The sequence below is a fragment of the Homalodisca vitripennis genome, chromosome 3, assembly GCF_021130785.1.
Source record: "Homalodisca vitripennis isolate AUS2020 chromosome 3, UT_GWSS_2.1, whole genome shotgun sequence".
Classification (NCBI taxonomy): domain Eukaryota; kingdom Metazoa; phylum Arthropoda; class Insecta; order Hemiptera; family Cicadellidae; genus Homalodisca; species Homalodisca vitripennis.
The window spans coordinates 65,409,494-65,431,010 of NC_060209.1; the positions used below are offsets into that span (position 1 = coordinate 65,409,494).

Here is a 21,517-nt window from a genome sequence, read left to right on the forward strand (position 1 = left end):
TTTTATGTTGAAAAAAAAAAACACTTCAAATTTATATTCTATATACCTATATTACAAAACAATAGTAATTTTCGACTTCAAAGATATAATAAACGTCCTGTTAACGATGTTATTATTAAATGTATCCTTGATATTAATTGTAGATAAGGAACACAATTTTTGAGATTATAATTGTTAATTGGAAATAAACCTCACATAATGAATAACTTCAAATCAACTCTAATAAAAATAAAAACTTCGATTTACTCTATAATATATAATATATCGGATGACACCATCTGTTTCTTGTAAGGATTAACACTACCACAATCCATTACAACTACTTATCCCTGAAAATATTTTTCAATAAAATATGCTGTATTTAGAGTTGGAAAATTCATATCTCCAATTAACTCGAGAAACTTCAAAGCCAACATTTATTCTATTAAGTTCCACAACTGTGAGTAAATTTGAAACCATACTTTGCTTGTTGCGTTAAATATAAGACCGTTTTACTCAAAGGCACACTCAGATTAAGCACGATAACCAGTTAGTTATAAAGCAGTCGCGTTCTAAAAACCTAATTATTACTGAGATTCGAACTGTAACAGTTTTTTGTTCCATATTATCTAAAATACTCGAAATGTCAAGATTACTTACTGACCTACGGGAAAATTATCATATCCTGATCGAATTGAAAGTATATGTTAGGCACAAATATAGGAAATAATTTGCTAAAGTATTTGAAATATGCACGTCAAATAATTTTATATATAGGTTTATTCCTCAACAGACAATTTGCATACATATGTGTTTTAAATCTTGTTTATGAGGTAAATAAAGCTTATTGTTATTATTCCTCATAAAATTTAACTGTCAACCTAACATGTTTTAATACTTTATAACTAGTAAAGATAAATATGTAATGGCTTGTTTTAATTTGGATTAACCTTTAATTAATATCGTGTCTTAGAGAAAATTATAAAGCTTATATGGAAAAACAATAATAAATACCGTTCATTACAGTACAACTGCTGATTGCAACGTTTTCTTTCAGAACGAAAACTGAGAGGGGAAATTGGCCTGCGAACTCAGCGTGTGAAATCACTGTTATTTGCAAAATAAAAACAATACTTTTGGGCTTTTGAATGGGTAAGAATGTCGAACCGGCTTAGACTAAAACCCGACGCTGAATGACTTAAAGACGACACTCACATCCTGATGACTCCATTCAATCCGTCAACAATAACACAGGCTCCAACCCTTCTCGTCGAGCTTGTTCTTGCTTACTTGACGTTTGCGTGTACTTCATGTCTTACAAAACAACGTTGTAATGAAATCCAAATGAATTCTGTGTTTTAAAACAGGGCTACTGAAAAGAGGATGGTTTTTAGATCGTGTATTAAATGTGCTACTGTACTATAACTTAAATCAGTACAAGTTTACTGGGCCAGTAACAAGTACAAATTTTATGTTATGTAACTGACTGATCTGCTCCAGATTCTGGTTATACAGGGTGTAAAATAAGGAGTTCGGCAAAAGATTTTAACCCAAACATAGCTCTAGATATATATTATTTTAGAATTTGTAGACCATCTTTCATTGGATGTGAAGAGTCAGTAATTACCTTAAAAACTATTTCTTAGCTCCAATATTCATTTACTAATTTTAATTTTCACAACTTATATTAAAGTATATTAAACCACCAAGAACAGGACCTACATTGTAAATGTTTCAAACTTTAAGCCGGCGTAATTTTTAAAGAGTGAACCTTTACAGGTCGGGTTTGTGTCCTGTTAATAAATAAAAAATGGTGTATTTTATCATTCTTTCAAAAAGGTCAGGCTCGTTAAAGTATTTAATGCAATAATAATGTGGCAAAACAACTATAAACATTGGTTCAGACGCTGAAATATTTAAACTGTATTGTGCTGTATTCTTTGTAAAAAATGTTTTTAATTGAATTGAACTGAATCAAACACGCTGGCATAATATGTGTGTTCACATAAAATTAAAAAAATACTCAAAAATTGTTCTAAAGCTTATGATCGACTCAACCTTTACCCTCCTTGGCTTGTGTCGTTACTAAAAGTGGCACCGTAGAGACCATTTCTCCTCTGTGGAGTGATCTAACAAGTATATAAAAATTATTGATATTTGATTGACTAGGATTGCATGTTCATTACAGCGTGACCTGACTGAGCACTGACTGACTGAACAGTGAGAGTGCAGTCTATCAGCTGATAGTGTTCAATCAGCTGCCCCCTCTACCCCTCCCACCAGACAGAACAGCTGGCACCTGGCACTTGCATGCATTGTTGTATGTTGGCCAGCTCAGTTGTGCCGTTGCGTCTCGTAGTATCGTACCGCGCGTACACTGTGCCGTTCTGACAGGAGCCATTGGATGGATATCTCGTCACCACATCCTTAAAGACGTAAAGGCAAAAATGTGAGTTAAAATTAATCCAAAATTATGATAGCATCCTCTACCTTTCGTTTTAACTTATAATTGACAACGTTTATTAAAAGGATAATACGATTTCGATCGTTTGCTACCATTACGGTTTATAAGGATAGCACACTACTTCAATCGAGAGGATATAAATCTACCATACCGGATTAACCCAAATCATTTGACGTCAGCCTCTTACCTTGGTCCAGCTCTGATAGCGTGTTATCGGTAGGGACCTATATTGTACAGTCTGTTATTTGTGATTAACCAGCTATGGACGGGCATTGGCTTGATTTTGAACGAAGAACTTGAGACATTGTTAAGTTTCTTGACTATTGATGTGGACTTGCTTAACCCTATGTATTCTATACATGGAGAAGAGGATAGATTTCAATCGTCGAAATAAAGTGTTCTATCACTGTACCACATAACGATGGCGATGTCTGAAAACCTTGTACATCTTTGAAAGAAGTACTTAATACAAATTAAATACAAAGATTATTTAATTTTAAAGTCACAAATTAATCAAACATGTTTAAGTGATTTCAAATTCGCAATTAGTTATCGCGCTAAATGCAATAAATTTTTAAAAATATGTGTCTCAGAATAAAAGAATCACGATAGTGACAGTTAAAAACCAGAAAACTTTGACAGTATCTCAGTAGAGTAACGTCGCAAATCAACAGTAAATCAAGTCAGCTATGTCATACAGGAAATATTAATACTTTCCAAATCTATTTTTAGTGCCTATAATAAGTTATTTTAGAGTTGTGTTGCATAGCACACGTTGCACCACGCATGACGCATGATATTTACTAGGTTTTAGTGTTCGTTTTAGAGACCATGCATTTTTAATAGATTTAAGTAACTAACAAATTCTGAAATTTGACTCGTGTAGTTCAAAGAGTAGTAACTCTGTAAACTATACTAGCGTGTAGATAAATTAACAGGATAATGTACTGGTGGGTTCTCATACAAAACTAAGTGAAAAAAAAAACTAGAAAATGTGGAACCGTCTTTGATTGGCGAACGTGTTACGTGCAAGTTAGATTGACTACGTATAGTAATATCAGGCTAAGTAATTTGTTAGTAGACATTCTTATGCAGTGGAAAATAAGAATACAATGTAAATCCCGGCTTGCTTTATTCGACTTTCAGCTTCGGAAGAGGGTTTACTGACAATACATTCATTCTATGTTTATAACTGTCATGCATCAAAAGGTTTGCTATTACCATTTTTTAGGTCTATATTAGTGTTAAACAAACAATTTTTGTATACGTGACTTTATTACCTATGTCTAAATTCATGTATGATGGCTAATATTTGGAAAAGTATTAACGTATTATAAAATTGAATCAACCAATATTGCCATATAATCGAATCTTGCTAATCTGTGACTAGCTTCTTTGACACGTCAGTGAGATGAGAAGATTGATAATATTTTCAAAGCTATTGTTATTGTTATTATTTTATGATTATTATTTTGCTCCATACATAAAAATTTTTTATTTTTTTACAATTTGATTTGTATATTTTTTTGCAAATTTTCTGGGAAAAAATATTTAGAATTCAACTTTGGCCTTTATTGACGTTGTAAACGATTGAATTTAGAAAAGAGACATTCAAGTTGAAGTGAAGTATTTCTACACGTCAATCCTTCATATACATTAACATCGTCAAAACTGGAATATATTCGTGTACCAAGAGTATTAAAGTTTGGTAAATATAGCTCAGAAATTATTTTCATACATTGAACCCAGATAAAAATAATTACATTTTTATATTAAGAACTTTTGTAAAATATATTTACTATTCATCAACTAATTACGGAAAGAATAGAATTATCATCTCTTAGAAATGTTTCTTCCTTTGATTAACCACCTCTTCTTTCTTTTTAACCTCGGCATACTCTTTTGTGTTCCTAACAATCAACTCTCTATTAGCAAGTTCTGGTTTATTACCAAAGCAGACTCAGCTGTTGTCAATGTTTTGTATTCTAGTTTCCATCTCAGAATTGTCTTGGATTGTTATTATTTTGTATGAATACAGTTTTAAAATCTTTTAATCATTACTACTTAGGGTGAATGCTTCTTCATGCTGTGAAGAGAAGAAACCAAGGTACATGTTGACGGAATTATACACACACACACACACACACACACACACACACACACACACACACACACACACACACACACACACACACACACACACACACACACACACACACACACACACACACACATATATATATATATTATAACTATATATATATATATATATTATATAATGTTATAATTATATAATGTTATAACATTATATATATATATATATATAATTATAATTTTTTTTTATTATTTATACAAATTTAATGTAAATAAAAGTCATTTGACAGGTATTGGGTCTTCCGATCATATGTTAGTTTCGTTATTTAAACGCATATGTGACAGATACGGCCAAATAAAAAATAATTGAATCGTAAAAAGTGAGGGCTCTGTGGTGTAATGGTAGCACATTCACCCGGCAACTAAGAGATCCGGGTTCGAGTCCCGGCGGAGCAAGTACTTTTTGCTATTCAATGTTTATTGAAATAATATATATATATATATATATATATATATATATATTATAAAATATATATTATGGTTATATTTAAGCATAACTAAGCATGCTAACTAATATTATAGTTATCGTATATTATAAATATACGCTAACTATATATATATATAGTTGGCGTATGAAGTATTTGTTCGTATCAGTGTTTATCTACAAAAATACTCTTTCAGATAGAACACGTTTCGAAAATGATGTTTGAAATTCGTTTTCTACATATGCTGAGATCAAGTTTGTGGAATGATTTATTTAATCGATGCCGTTTCAACAAGATTATATTGGTATCATTTTATTTAGGAATTCCTTTCAACCTTAAGATGTGCACATTTACTTGCCTTTATTTCAGTACACGTTTAATTACGCGTTCCTCTCGCTGATTGTACACCGCTGCTTTACTCTTCCCACTCGTGTACCTCTCATAGAGAACACGTATGTAACTTAACCTTGATGAAAAATTCCACTACACATTTTAGATTTTAGATTCAGGTTGGAATTATCCAGTATGTTTTCTGGATTTTCTTTCATTTGTGTAGTGAATCAGCTAGTACAACTTTAATTTCATCTTGAAGTATGATTCTGTGTATGAATTATTTATATTGCCGTACAAACGATATAATTATTTGATTAAAAAACAATTTATTTCAGGTACACATTTTTCTAAGGTGTGTCCTTTCCCGAAGATTTATCGTCACAAAAATAAAACAGATTTGTCAATATGTCCCTTCTGTGAAAAGATATAAACACTATTGGAAAACTTTTTTAAACATAATAGTTAAATTCTTTCGGTCATGCGTTAAATCGAAGGTTCATGCGAGACGAAAATAGACTTCGCATAATATAAGACAACAACAGCTGTATCCGACTTATTACTTAAAATTCTAAACTATTATTTTCTTTAGTCAATTTTAAAATTAACTAATATTGTAATGCAAATACCTTTTTTGTGAAGTGTTTCCCGAACAAACTTAGTCACTCTACGGAAAAAATTCATAAATATACCCGGAACATGCATTTGAAAAATCATGTTATTCAAGTCATCATTTGACGTCATAAAGAAGCTTCACGCGGAATGGTCGTCTCCAGACGATTAGAGCGGAATATCGAAGTTTGAACGATAGGACTCGATATGGGTGTGCCTCAGGGAGCAGTATTGAGGCCATTTATGTTCCCTCTGATGCGTCCACAATATATATTTCAAGTATGTTAGCAATGTTGAGATATTCAGAAATTTGTGTTCCTTGTCTTTATAATTAATAGAATTATATTACAAATAAAGAAACACAACTAACACAACAGCATAATTAATATAATATTTATTGGAAACGAGTTACGGTAATGATGGGCACTTTTAATTCAATATAATTACTATTTAATTCAAGCATTTATTTTAAAAAGTTTTCACGGTGTTTGTATAACTTAGAGACATTGTGCGTTTCTGTATAGCATATAATGAGTATTTTTTAAGTAGGTATAAGGAATCGACCTGCAAGAGTCGACGTTGCTACAAATATTATTTGCACCTTAACTTTTAACTTGGGGTTTACATAGTTTAGTATTGGAGCGGACTCACTATTTTGTCCTTCCTGACTCACAAATCGCGGTATGGCTATAACTCACAATCTTCTCCAACAATACTGTTATTGTAAACCACCAATTTTTCCTTTAAAATTGAATAAAAATGTCATCGAAACTTTACATATTACCGCCTTTAATTTTTTTAAACGAAGGGGTACATTGTTTTGTAAGCACAACAGTATTAAAGAATAGTAAATAAGTTAAAGTTAAAAAAACAAGACTTAAAGTTGGTTTTTTTAGTTGTCAGGTGTTTTAAGCTTGTCAGGTGTTTCACTCATTGTAATATTTTTTATCATACTCTATATCAGCAGAGCCACAGCTAATAATGTTTTGTTAATGCTTACGAAATGCTGTCAAAGGGGAAATATGTTCAATATATCACTTTGAAAGAATCTCTACTGCATGTATCCTTGCGTGCCCGAAAGACAAGGAAGATGTATTACAGTGTTGCCAATAACATTATAAACACAAGATATCACAAATGATAAGTAAAGGCGCACGTGCGTCTACTGTGCTGCGATAGGTAACCTCAGGTGAAGAGTAAATGTTGCGGTTAACGTCAACAAGTCGACCAGTATCGTAGCGGTCGTTCAACCATGCAGATTAGATCAAATTAATTATCATCCGTGTCTCTGTCCGTCCGTCTTGTGTACGACTTGTCTTGCCATATCTGGTCTGTTGATAGACGCTGTGATGACCCTTGATTTGCTTGATATATCAGGGACTCACAGAGCTTTATGCAGTTGTTCAAAACACGCAAAATCTTCTTTTACCCATACAGATATCCTCTTATATTATACTATTAAATATGTATTTTGCATGTCGTTCAACTAAAACGTTGGTTATTACAACACTGTTTTATATTGTTCCATAATCTATAGTGATCAATCCAGCTCAGAAAAGTAGTCTTAAGAAAAAAATGTATTTATCAATATGAGTTAGCTTTGATAATGGGAAAACTATGTTTCTTCCAAAGGCTAAACTGTATAAACCTACAGTATTTATATTTAAATCAATATCCTCAAATGTCTTTTTACCAGCCCAACAACTGCTCGTTTTCTTAATAATGTCAAATATTGGATTTGATTAATGGAAAGCGTTCCATTGTTTGGGTAAACGTGAACTCATTCTTACTTTCAATCTCACTTAAGGCCATATACAGTAAAATAACCTTATTTATTGCCTAAAGATACACTTTAAACAATATAATGTCCTTATTTTTGTTAATAAGAGTATGAGAAAAGCCTCATTTTAAATGTATGAATAATACGTTTTGTGTTTTTTGTAAAGTGTACACTTTTTTATATTTTTAATGTAATAATTAAGTAAGTTAGAGTTTTATACATATTCTTAACAACTAACACCTAAATAAAAGAAAACTAAAAACTTTTTAGATGGGCATTTTTATATATTTACAAATTAAACGTTATCTCCCATGAATTTACGAAACGGAAAGGACTTAAAGGTTTGTAAGATTCCAAGTTGTGTTTAAGGGGCTGAAATCGAGGTGGTTACCACCGCTTTAATGTTTTAATTTTGTGTACTAACACATAATAGTATCTATACTAAATTAAGTAAATATATATTTATTACGACAGTTGTTTTGGTTAGTTTACCATGTTTCTTACACCGTTAATTGTGTAAGAAAATGATTCATACAACTAGAAAAAAGAGGAAGAAGGTTAAGGATTGCATTAAAAGAATACAAAGAGAGATGAAAAACTTAGATGAGGAAGGTGGAATTGTTACTGAGTACTATGTTTATTATCACTAAAGTACTCTGCGCAGTGCAGTTTCACTGGTGAAAGCGATCTCAGCATTAGAATAAAATACTTTACCCAAGATGGCCGTTAAATATTAACAGTGAGAGGTAAGCAAAGGACTATTTTGTGTAATTCTTCTTTTTTCCTTTTAAGAGTTTGTCATAATTCATATTTCTGTTAAAATAATGAGTTTTTAATTTCGTGTTGACGTTCTAACAAATAAAAAATGAAAACGTGGGTATTGTTCTGGTTTAAATATAGGTCCTGGAGGTCTCAGCACTTCCTCTATGGAACATTGCCAGTCAACTCATGGTCCAAGAATCACAGATGACAACAATCAAGTGAAGAAGAGCAGAATACTCAATGATTATCCCATTATATCTATTCGCATGCAGGTCACAGTGCGGTCGTGTTCAAACACCTTGTGACAAGTATCAGAATGATCTTAGTGTCGGTATGAAATGCTCTGCTAGCATCAAATTATTTTTCTAGGTAAGCGAAGTTGTACAATACCTGACGCTCTAAAGTCAACAGTTATTAATGACGTCAACTCATCATATTACAGTACGGTATTCTATTGTTAGTATTTTCGTGTAATTTAGAACTTAGTTTTTTTCGTGCATTTGAAATTGTTTATTTGAATCTAAGTTTCCAAAATATTCATTGAATTACAAATTTTAAAATTTAATTAACATTTTCAGCTCGAGGCCTCTTGTTAGTATAAATACCACAATTATAAATCTTCACTTGAGGCACATATATTACTTTATCTAGTCCAGTATTGCTTTACAAGTAAACTCGACATATAAATTTCTTAAGATTACATTGTATTATTTGATGGTTAAAAAACATAACTATTTTTGCATAGAAAGGAAATAATTATATCTCCTATGTTTATCACTGTGCTACTATCTGTCCGTTCATGTTTATGAAATTTGCGTTATAACAATTTTTTAACAAAGTATTCGTGTTGCAACAAACATTCAAATTACAAAAATAAGTTTTAAAAATTTATATTAAATTACAGATTTTTACTGCAATTTTCTGTACTTTATCACCTACTACGTATTGTATCACAATATTTATTAGAAAATAAAACATTATAGGATGGAAGATATTTACTTTGTATTGTTTTTAAACTTTTTACATCCACCATTCATCCACAGTAAATTCTCATTTTCACTATCCTCTTATACATTTTCGTTTAAAGTCATATTTCAGTTATTCTTAATACTTAATTTATAAACAATTCAATAATTAAAAAATGTCATAATTATTGGAGTGTTTGTTTATAAACTAACTATTTGATTCCAATAAGTAAAAGCTGGTAGAGTGCATGTCCTTAATATTTTTGATCATTCCCTGTTGCAATTAATGTTTCTTTAATGTAATGTATTTTTCCTTCATGTTCCTGGCAATAACAAAACTGCTAAAGCAATAACAAAAGTTGTAGCATAAAACTAAACATATAATATAAAGCAATGATTAAATCAAATTTGGATTCTATTGTAGAGTAAAATTTGTAAGAATAAAATTACTAGTAACTTATTTATATTTCCGATCTTAAAAAAATAAAATTTTGTTTTATTTTTCTATTAAATGCTAATAAGGAAATTAAAATACAAACATTATAAATGACCACCTATAAAATGAACCCTATATTTTTGGATTGCTATTAGTTAGCATACTAAAGTAATTAAATCTAACAATTAGTTGTTCGGCCAATTTGACTACTACTTACTTAAAATTACTTTTTCATTACTTTTTAAAACGAAGTGATTCTGAAAAATAATAAAACGTCTATTTAAAGTACTGATAATACTTTCCAAATGTTATTTAAACGTTTCACATTTTATGTGTTTTAGGTATTTACTGTTCGTCAGTTCATTTTAGAATAGAAACTTTAAAGATACGTTTAAAAATTCTTTTATGTGAGTGTGGTAACCGAAAGGATTGGCTAACTTTCTAGTAACACAATTTTCTCGATTGTTTTATGATATTGAACTGGACCAAGTTCTTTGTTACTATACAAAATTCGTTACTTATAATAAAGGGTAATTGATTTCTTATGTCTCATTTATTAAATGAGTAAGTAATAAATATTTGTTAATCATTTATATTCTTGTTATAAATTTAGAAAGTTTTCAAATAATTATTTAATTTATTTAAGGCATTTCGAGAACACAAAAGGAAATTTAACACAGATTGTCGGCTGTTATTATTCATTCATTATTATGATGAGCCAGTTTAAAAATGCTACGTACGAAACAATGCAGAAACTACTTGGACGAGACGATTCTCAGATATAAATTCGAAGAGGTGACAAAACTGGAACTGCAATGGGTCACGAAACCGTTGGAAGGAAGATGGAAGAAAGCCAGGATCTCGGCAGCAACACGCAGGCCATGTAAACGTTACTCACAAGTACGAACTATTTATTTCACCGTTCAGAGCGATATACCTTCAAAAAAGATGTTTAAAAAAATATTTAATCTTGCCAATACCTAATGATAGTTACTATTCTCGGTTGGCGTAGTGGGAATGGGGTTGGAGATTATTTGAACATTTTCAGAACCGTAACACGAATGTCTTTGCGAGAAATGTAATCTTGATTGGTCACTTTTTTGCTAGCGCAAAATCTACAACACTGACGAAGCTTGATATTTCACACGGTGAAAAATGTGTTTCAAATGCAGTCATATGTGCTAATTCTTACAAAAAATAACTTGATATCAGTTTGAATATCAAGTAAACAATAAATATCTGCAAGCCACGCCGAAATAGACAAGTATTTTGGATGATTTTTGTAAATATTTAACAATAATGATTGTAATTTTGAGTTATTTTGAATTGACAGATTCCAGAATAAGCAAACTTTACTTCTGATCTACATGACTTGGGCTTGCACAAACACCGTTGTGTCTGTGATGTGCTAAACCTATTATTGTGACTTATAAAGTGTTATTTATTGTTACGTTGACGCAATCGGTTTTGGGTTTGGGAAATATGTATGTAGAACTCACACCTCCTTAAGAAAACTATCACTTGACGTTCAATTACAGGCATTGAAAGAATGCTAAATTCAGATTTTAATCATGCCCAAATAAGAACGGATGAAAATACAAATGTAAAATATTAACAGCACGGACATAGGTTATTGCTACAGAGATTTCCATGACGTTTTTCCAGTATTTCTTAAAGGGAATATTTGTAATGAAATGTAATGAAAAAATAACAGGTTATTATAATTTTTATTAATGAAATTAAATTGTTTCATACGTAAAACACATGTAATTCTTTGAAACTTGTTATCGCAACATTGGTAAAGAGGATGTTAGGTTACTCTATGCATATAAATTAATATTTGTCAAATGTTATAATCTATTATTATTGCCAAATAAATAATCTGTTAGTTAAATAGATAATATGAAATAAACATAGAAATATGTCCTTCTGATATGATATATCGTTAAATGTGAGATGATGCATTACTCCCCCCCCCCCAAGATCAAATCGAGGGGAAGTTATCTCTGGATACACCACTAGACGGGCAGTCCGTTGCAAGTAATAGATTAAATTGAATGAAACTTTATTATTGCGTACAGTAGATGTTATTGCATGTTCCAGTGCTTATCTGATAGTTACTCTCCATTCCATTTTCCGTTCTCCGTTCCATTTTTTTTTCTCTTCCATTCCCCTTAATATATGCGTATTCCACAACATGTAGATATGTTCAACCTAGTTGCATTCATTTTATTATTTACCCAATACGGATATGTAATTTTCCATTTAACTTCAGATGTTACAATAATTATGAACTGCCAACTCGAAGTAGTTAGTTCAAGCACATTCCCCAGCGCGTCGCTCTCCCGGTCATGTGTGCCGACAAGTTCCGGTTACAGCCATTAGAGAAAACGATGGTTACATTGACAACTGAACATGTCGACCGTAAATCCTTCTTTTATGTGCTTCTTGGAACCAGCAATTTCCCGCTTTGATTGGTCCAAATAAATAAATAACTAGTTGAAACTTTTTGTCGTTAAAATTGATTTTCAGTGGTTATAATGCTTTACCGAAAACATTATAACTTAGTAAGTCATATTATAATATATTTGTAAAACATAAGTATGTCATGTAACAATAGTATTAATCGTAAATCAATCCTTCTTCTAAATGGTGGCCTATTGCCAAGCGTGCCTCAATGATCTGCTGCACACCTGGATGTACGGAACAAATAAATCCAGGTGTGCAGCAGATAAAAAGTAACAGACAGTTGTTGGATAAATCGTTGAAAACAATCAATCAAGTCTTCCTGATGGGACAATTTTTTCTTGCAATATGCATGTACGGCAGGATGGAGTGTAATATATAATCATTAGAGATATTACATTATAAAGATATTTTATCAGATATCTATTATCTACGGTTGCGTTTACTATATAAGAAGACAAACATCTACTCATGGAAAAAATATCTGACGGAAAGGTGAATGAGTAACAAGAGTACACGTTTTCGACCCATTCTCTAAATTGTTTTTTTCAGTGTGGCATGTATGACGCCGAGCCCAAGTTTGCTGCATGTTCTCTCATGCCTTTAAAATTGACGTTAAAATGGTACTGACGTACATTTGTAATGACACCTCTGTTCGGTTTGATTTAGTGGTCAATACCGATTTTGAATCGGATTAGTTAGTGACATAGAAAGCTACAAATTCTTAATTTTTAACATCTGTGTTATTTTCATAATTAATCATTCCTTATACAAATCCCTCGAATGCCCTATATGTATCAGCTGAGTATACTTCTGGGATGTAAGAATTGGAAAGCTCTAAAATAATTCGTACAATTTGTACTTTTGGAAGTGTTTGAAGGTTTAAGTAGATTAAGATTAAATAGAAACAATATTACGTTCATATTTCCTGATTTATTTTCAGGCCACTTAATTGTCTTCCTCTTTACGAATTTAAAACACGAACTCAAGTATTTATAGTGGAAGTGACCCTAAGTATGATATTCGAGAATTATTATGAATGCTCAACTTTTTTTCTGTACTAAGAGTTTTAATTGGTATGAAACATTAAAAACGCATATTTATTTTCAAAGTTCGGGGAAAATATCCATCGTTATTATACTTTTAAGAGGAAAGAGTAATTGTAAACTTTCATTGTTACGGACCTATATTTATCAACCTATTTTTGAACTAATCTCATCTTCAGTACTTTTGAAATGATTACATGAACTCAAGTATTTAAAGTGAAAGTTGCAAAATGTACAAAACTCACGTTATAGTTAATTTTTTTATAAGCCTATTTTTGAAGAAAATTATAAAACTCTGCTAAGGCATTCAAGAATTTAAGGACTTACATTTCTTATTCTGAACTAAGCGTTTTATATTGTAAAAAAAATTTCAAACGTTATCATAACTACTAAAACTACTCGTATGTTTATCATTTAATAATGACAGTAAACACTTATATCATGCTAGCTGAGCGGCATGTAGATAAAATTCTCGTATTGTTTCTATAATAGAAATACACTCGTACTTTTGCTCAGAACAGCGACAGAGAAATGGTTTTACTTATAAACACCATTGATGAAGGTAAATTAATACAGTGGGTATTTGTTAAACTTGGAACAAAGACTGTTTCGAGAAATAAAAAATAAAAATATCAATAAAATAAAAATTATAAAAATATAACTATAAATAATTTCATTGCAACTGTAACAACATTCATGAGATTGTTTTATATTTATGATGATGCCATATTCTTGACAGGTCGTTTTTAAAAAATAATTTAAACTGTACTGCACGAAAGACTTTGTACCGTATTAAAATTTCAAAACCTTTCTACAACCACACTCAAATATGCTCTTGTGCGAAATTGGACATTTCCTTAAACATTATTTATGTATGAAAAGTCCAGAACCTTTCCTCACACTATTCTTTCTTTTTGGTCGCGTCTAGCAACTATCTTACTCACCATCCAGTTACACCTGAAGTTTATTTTTTTAGTCAGGGTGAATTGTGGTAAGACGGATAACTCACGCACCGCTTGATTAGCTAATTAAAACATAGAAAGGAAAGCAAAGATAATTACCAAACACACGTATGACAAAATATGGAATATCTTAATAGAAGTAGTTAATTTATTTAGAAACTTCTTTCAATTTGGAATTCGAGACACAGTTTGCTGTGTGCATCTTTTTGACCTAAATAAAACAGGAAAAATTGTTTTCACTCTAATTTGTTTTTAGGAAGAAAAGAAGGAGAAGATTATTAATTTTTCTATATTATATTATTAAGATTATTATAAGATGTTTCTGAAAAAGATAAAATATGTGACAAAGCAGATAATTCACGGTTAATTTTCAAATTTAATTTATTAATTTTGTATGGTTTGGTGACCTGAAAATTTTGTTCGCTTTCCTAGTTCGGTTAATTTCAGCACAATAAAAACATAGGTTAGTAAAAATTAATAGTATCGAGATTTCTTGATATTGACTAAACTATTCAGACAATAGGGTATGAAATCGAGAGTATCGTCGTAAATCACTTAATAATTCACTACTGTCGCTGGAGAAGATCTGGCATAATTTCACTTGTCTTGTCTTTCATACAGTAGAAAGTCGCTATCGCTGTTGACTGGTGAAGAGGAATAAGGGAACTACTTTATTTTTATCCTAGATGTGATCTGAGCAATAAGAACGAAGTAGATCACGTCTATCAATTGATAATAATACTTGTATGTTTTGTATGTAACCACGTTTTAGGGCTATGTTATTATAAATTAAACATTATTACTTATCTAAATATTTACTTGCAATTGTTGTTGATATGAGAATATTTGATGTAAAAGCTTTTGAAACTACATGATTCAGGGCAAATAACGGGAATTTAGTATTTTATTATAGCAGTGTATATAAACATACAAAATAGATCCACAGTAATACCTACGAAAACGATTGACACAAAAATGTAGCAAACCCACATGCATATAGGACACTGATAAAAACACAAATTTAAACTCTGTAATTGTAACTTGCTTAAAATTGTAAAGTGTTTGGAAATGTTTAAATTTTATTTTGATTGCTGTAATTGTTGTGATGTATTGTGTAAAAGACGTTTCCTGCACCTTCCATGTTTCCTGGCGTCTGTGTCAGTCTGAACGCCGCTGGTCGTTAACTTTTATAGCCACTTTACGTCACTCCCAGTTCTCAGAATCCACTTTAATGTTGCCACAAATATGTTTATTGCCACACGGATCACATCGAAATCTATAATATCACGTTTAATGATATTAGTCTTATTTGGAGCTTCTAACGTAAAGCAAAATAATGTAATACATTATGTATTTTAAGAAGTATTAAGCAGTTAATTCATACAATACTTACTTTTTATTTTTAAAGAGAGACCTATCTCCTATGAAACCTTATTATGCCCGTCCTCATCGGCCAATGGTCTGTGCGAGGATCTTATTAAACAGAATAGGTGGGAGAGTCGATTTAGTACAAGGTGGATGGGGTACAGATAAAAGTGCAACGGTAACATACATTTGAACTTGCACCTCTCTAACTCAGATCCAAAATCCGTCGTCTTTGACAGGTCGGCAACTGGCACACCCTTTTAGTATAATACACAGTTGTTGAAATTTATTATTCTTAGACATTTTTGATAGAACACTTTGATAGAAGTACACTCCCATCCCAAGACATCAAGTTGGACAAAGCTGTCGAGCTCTATGTCGACTTCTTCCTGAACCACAGCAGAACCAAGCGTCATTATGAGTATTTCGTCTTATTTTTATACTCTTAATTATACTTTATACTCATCGAGTTATAGAGTTGTTTTGCTGTCAGTTATCTTCGTTGCTGTTTATTAATGTTATCGTAGCTTGTGTTAAATGATTTATTATCAGTTGTTATGTTTAAAATCTGGTATAACATTAACCATTGTATAATTTAGGCTCGTCATTGTGTCATCTTATTCATCCCCTAAGCCATCTTGCTTCACATTAGTTTATTACTGAATTTTATTAATGAGCACAACTATTGTAACAATCAACAGTTAGGTGAAATGCAAATCGGATTTTTGTCAATAATAAATACATAATCATAAATAAAGTAATGTTATCAGTTTTCGTTATTTCATAGAAAAAAAAACATTGTCAATTTAAGTAGTTTTTTATTTTGGGCTAACTTTGGTGTACCGATTCTTCTTTACATGTTTAACAACAAAATATGCATTATGCACAGTTATAAATACTGAATATATTGATAGAAAGCCTACTATACATTTTAAAGTTTGTCGTAAACCTTCCGTTCATTTCTTCTAATTAGAATTTCTCAGAAATGCAACCTATTACGAGTTAACTACTTAAAATGAGACACCAGTTATGAAACTACTTTTATGTTGGTCCAAAATACATTCAAAAATTTATTTCTTAAGATTTGAACAGAGTCCAGCCGCCTTTATAAACTCAAATGTAAGATCAATGAAATTTGACAAAAGCTTATGCGCGAATGTTACTTTTGATGTCTATTATTTTTAAGTATTATTTATTATTTTATTGGTTACTTTTGATTTATTTACCAGATATTGTTTATTAATTTTACTGTTTATTAATTCATTAGTTGAAGTGTATTGTCTGCAACCACAAAATGCCATCCTCTATGCACGGTTTGATATTTTTAGACACTGCAATCTGGTAAATGATAACAAAGAAATGGACATCTGGAATTTTGTATTTACAAAATTAAAACTTTGATAAATCTACAGTTATTTTTTGACAGAATTTGATTTAGTTTCAAATAGATTTTTTTTTTAATTTTTAGATCTATAAGAAGTTTAGCTTAATTACTTTCCAAGAAAATTGAAATGAAATCCTGAACTAAACTGTCAGCATAAAAGAAAAAGGCATGGTCAATATGTCCAGGACATTTGTAAACATTCAAACCTTCTAAAGCACATAAGTTATTTACCAATGTATTTAATAATAATTAATATTGCACTGAGGCTCAATAAAAATGACAGTTACGAGGTGTTGGTGACAAATTATTTGTCTAATGTATAGTAAATTTAGTAAAGAGAGAATCTAGTTTTATTTACTACGTTTAGCCCCTGAAATCGCTTCTATTACTGAATTAAAAGCTGTTGTTGAAGTTTGATGGATGTTATATCATAGAACATCTAAAGAAGTGTTCATTTATACATTACCGCAGTTCGACCGCTCAAGTTTTAAACACTATAAAATTGTTCATGTCCCAATAAATGCAGGAAGAAATGGAAAACTCATTTCCATTTCATAGACTTAACACACTAACAAACATGCACATTTTTGTTTGTATGTGTTTGTTGCGATAACATATTTAAAAACGTTCAATTGTTTTAAATGTTTGGTGTAAAATAAAAAAAAAAAAATTTTCATAAGTGTCTCATTAATGTCCTATACAAATACTTCGATTCTTCTTTAACATCTTATGTTTAAATTTTTAGCACTTAAATGAATAATATAGGATCGTATTTTTTAATTTCTTAGTATATCTTGTTAAAATACTATATGGTAGCATATATTATATTTATATATCATCATACAATATCATATGTGCAATTTATCTTCAATAAATAACGCACTATTAGGCCATTAATACAATTGAAGTTACCAAAACATAATCTTATAATGTAGATGATCTCTCTAAACGCCTGACAGAACCAATGTCGTGGCGGAATATGACGGAGACCGCCAAAGCTTACTACGGGCATGGTTGTGACATTAGTCACCTAAGTTTAAGAAAAAGAAATAAAAATTACAGTTACTATGATAACTCGGGCATTAATTGTATCGTAATATTACTTGTATTCAGCAACATTATGAGTTGAAAAGAAATTTCTAATAATGTTAGAAATTGCAACACACAAAAAAGAGAAAATAGTGTAAACTTATTTGTTTTACTCATCGTGTTTTTTTTTTAAGATTATATATACCCAAGCAGATCATATTCTTTCTAAAAGTACATAAATAAGGTAAAGGAAAGAACTATATATCGTAAAGTTTGAGATTGTTGATATACAATAGATTACGAAATCGAAAGGTCAGCAATAGATCTGCTATCTAGCAGATGTTATCTGAAGCACCCAACAGGAGGACCTACTTTCTAGTAGGCCAGTGTCGTTTTAGGTTATGTGATGGTGGAATCAGGTGGTAGTGTGTGTGAGAGAAGTTTACGACACTATGCGACACTGGCACTCCCTGTTGATGGCGCACCGAACTAAACATTGTGAACTGGTTACATTTGGTATACAAGAAGTAAATATAGGTAATAACGAATTATATTGTTTTTTCAGATCAAACACGACATAGTATAGTATGAGTGGCATAAAAATTTCAAATGATATGCCCCACTGAGCTTAGTTGCTCCAACATTCCACTTATTCCTAGGTTGTAAGTAGATATTTCTTAATCCTAAACGTGCTTAAGATTTAAAACTAAACCAGAGGTTGGTTACAATTTCATGGTCAAATGTAAAAAGATTTTGTTATACCTTTGAAATAAACAGCAAACGAGTTCACTGCTGACTTAACATTTCTTCGCCTTATTTCTTTTGCCTTTTCCTTTGAGTTCAGAGGAAGACATTTAACATGCTATGAAGCATAGTAAGTTAGCGATGGTTGCAGTGTATCTGGTGGCCATTGGCATCATGCCAGTATGCTGCTGGAAGATACGGTCAGAGCTTCGTGGTGTCAACTCAAGTTATGTGCGAAGCAGATCATTAATTGTTTGTCACGGTGAGCATATGTTAGTGGAGTAAGACAGTAGTATAATATGTGGTGCGAACATGCGACCTTACATTATAAACCGGCAGGTGGCCATCTATCACCTTTTGTACGGTTTTTAATGGTGCAACCCAACATCCCAACCAACATTTAGGGATAATGTCATATAATAATTATAACTTTATTCTTTCATAATTATAATTTGTAATTTCAGTTTTAGAAAATTTTTTAGTCACACACACACACACACACACACACACACACACACACACACACACACACACACACACACACACATATATATATATATTATTTGTAGTAAATTACGTTACAATTAGAACAAAGTGTTTTTAAAACATTGGCACTATATTTCGGTGAAAACCGTCTTCAGGTGCAAAAATTGTATAAAATATAAAAATATAAAAGAAAACAGTACAAACGAAAGTAAATAAACAGTGAATAAGTAATAATAATAAATACAGATGACATAAACTAAACAATTGTTCCATATGTTGATTTCAAATTTAGACGTTTTTGGCTAAGTTATCTGATGTTGAGTCCATGTGGAATTTTGCTCTTTAAAACCAATTGGTGTGCTTGTTCTAATGTTCTGAGGTAAATTGGGTTTGAATTTGTATGTACTTGCCGAATAGGTTTGACTGAATATGTATTTTCAAAAGTTTCATTGTGATTTATACCATGAGTCACGACAGTTTTCTTTAAATCTTGGTGTTTATAATCAAATCGGTGTCCTGTCATTCTTGTCCTCAAGGTATTTGTTGTTGAGCCAATATAATCTGCTGGACATTTTTTACATTGAATTTGGTAAATCACATTTTTAGATTCACAAGACAAGTTGCCGATGATAGGATATGTCTTGCGTGTTTTGGTACTAGTGAATTTTGAAGAATTTGGTAACATTTTACAAATCAAACATCTTGGTTTATTACACGGATGTGATCCTTTTTGTTTTGGTATTGATTTTTCATTGGTGTTTGTCATTGGTAATTTAGGTTTGACCAATATATCTTTAAGAATAGGAGGTCTTTTAAAGATTACTCTAGGAGTTGTTTTAAAAATATCATTAGTTGAACTAGAATTTTGTAAGGTATTAAATGCTATTTTAAGAATATTATTAATTTTGTGAAGCCCTGGATGGTATTGAACTATTAATTTTGGATCACTGTTTTCAAATTTAGAATGTAGTGTTTTCTTTTTTACATTAAGTTTATCTTTAAGTAATTTTCGTGGATAACCTCTTCTTAAGAATGCGTTCATAATATCATCAATGTATTTTTCCAAGTCATTTGTATTACTACATAAGTTTTGAGCTCTGCGTGCTAAACTTTTTGGTATATTCCTCTTGATATGGACTGGATGACAGCTGTCGTAGTTTAAATACTCCAAATTATTCGTTTGTTTTACGTTAATTTTGCTTTTTAAATGTCCATTTTCAATAAATACTTCCATATCTAAAAATTTGACTGATGTTGAAGACGTCTCAAATGTGAATTTTAATTTGCTAAAATTGTTTAAATGTTCTAAAAAGTTGGTTAAATTATTCTTCCCATGTGTCCAAATAAAGAAAATGTCATCAATAAAATGTTTCCAAAATATAGGCTTGTAATTTTGACTGTTGAGAAAATCTGTTTCTAGTTTTCCCATGAAAAGATTGGCATATGACGGAGCCATACGAGTTCCCATGGCTGTGCCTTTTTGTTGTAAATAAAATGTATCCTGAAAACGGAAGCAATTCATTGTAAGCACAAAATGGATTAATTTTGTAATAAATGAATTACTAGGTTTTGTGTCAATTTGTCTTTGATTAAGATAGTATGTTACAGCTTCAATTTCTTCATCGTGTTCTATATTTGTGTATAAAGAAGTGACATCAACAATGACCAATATTGCATCGTTAGGAAGAGGTTGGGGTACATTTTTAAGTTTATCTAAAAAGTCTTCAGAATTTTTTATGAATGATGGTAGATTTTGGACAAAGTCCTGTAGCTGATGATCCACATATGCAGAAATTCATTCTGTAGGTGATGAACAAGAAGATACTATCGGGCGTCCTGGTGGTGGCATAATTTTCTTGTGTAATTTGGGAAGAATATAAAAGACTGGTGTACTTGGATGTTGTGGTATCATTAAAGCTATTGAACTTTTGGACAGATTTTCATTTTCACAATTTTCATTTAAATATTTTGAAATGTCGGAATAGAACTGTTCTGTTAAGTTTTTGTCCAGTTTCTTATATGTATCTTCATCACTTAATTTTTTGTTTATTTCTGACACATAATCAACTGTATTCATTATTACTGTAATATTTCCTTTATCTGCGGGAACAATAATTATGTTTTTGTT

The 21,517-nt window shown here is 31.0% G+C and overlaps 1 protein-coding gene across 2 annotated transcripts in view; it reads left to right on the forward strand.

Annotated features, from left to right (window-relative positions):
* The first annotated feature begins 2,313 nt into the window (after positions 1-2,313).
* Positions 2,314-21,517, forward strand: part of LOC124356997 (kinesin-like protein CG14535) — a 420,258-nt gene continuing 401,054 nt past the window's right edge. For both annotated transcript variants that reach the window (XM_046808357.1, XM_046808355.1), the window contains exon 1: positions 2,314-2,428. The gene's annotated coding sequence lies outside the window, so the exon portion shown is untranslated. The remainder of the gene's footprint in view (positions 2,429-21,517) is intronic.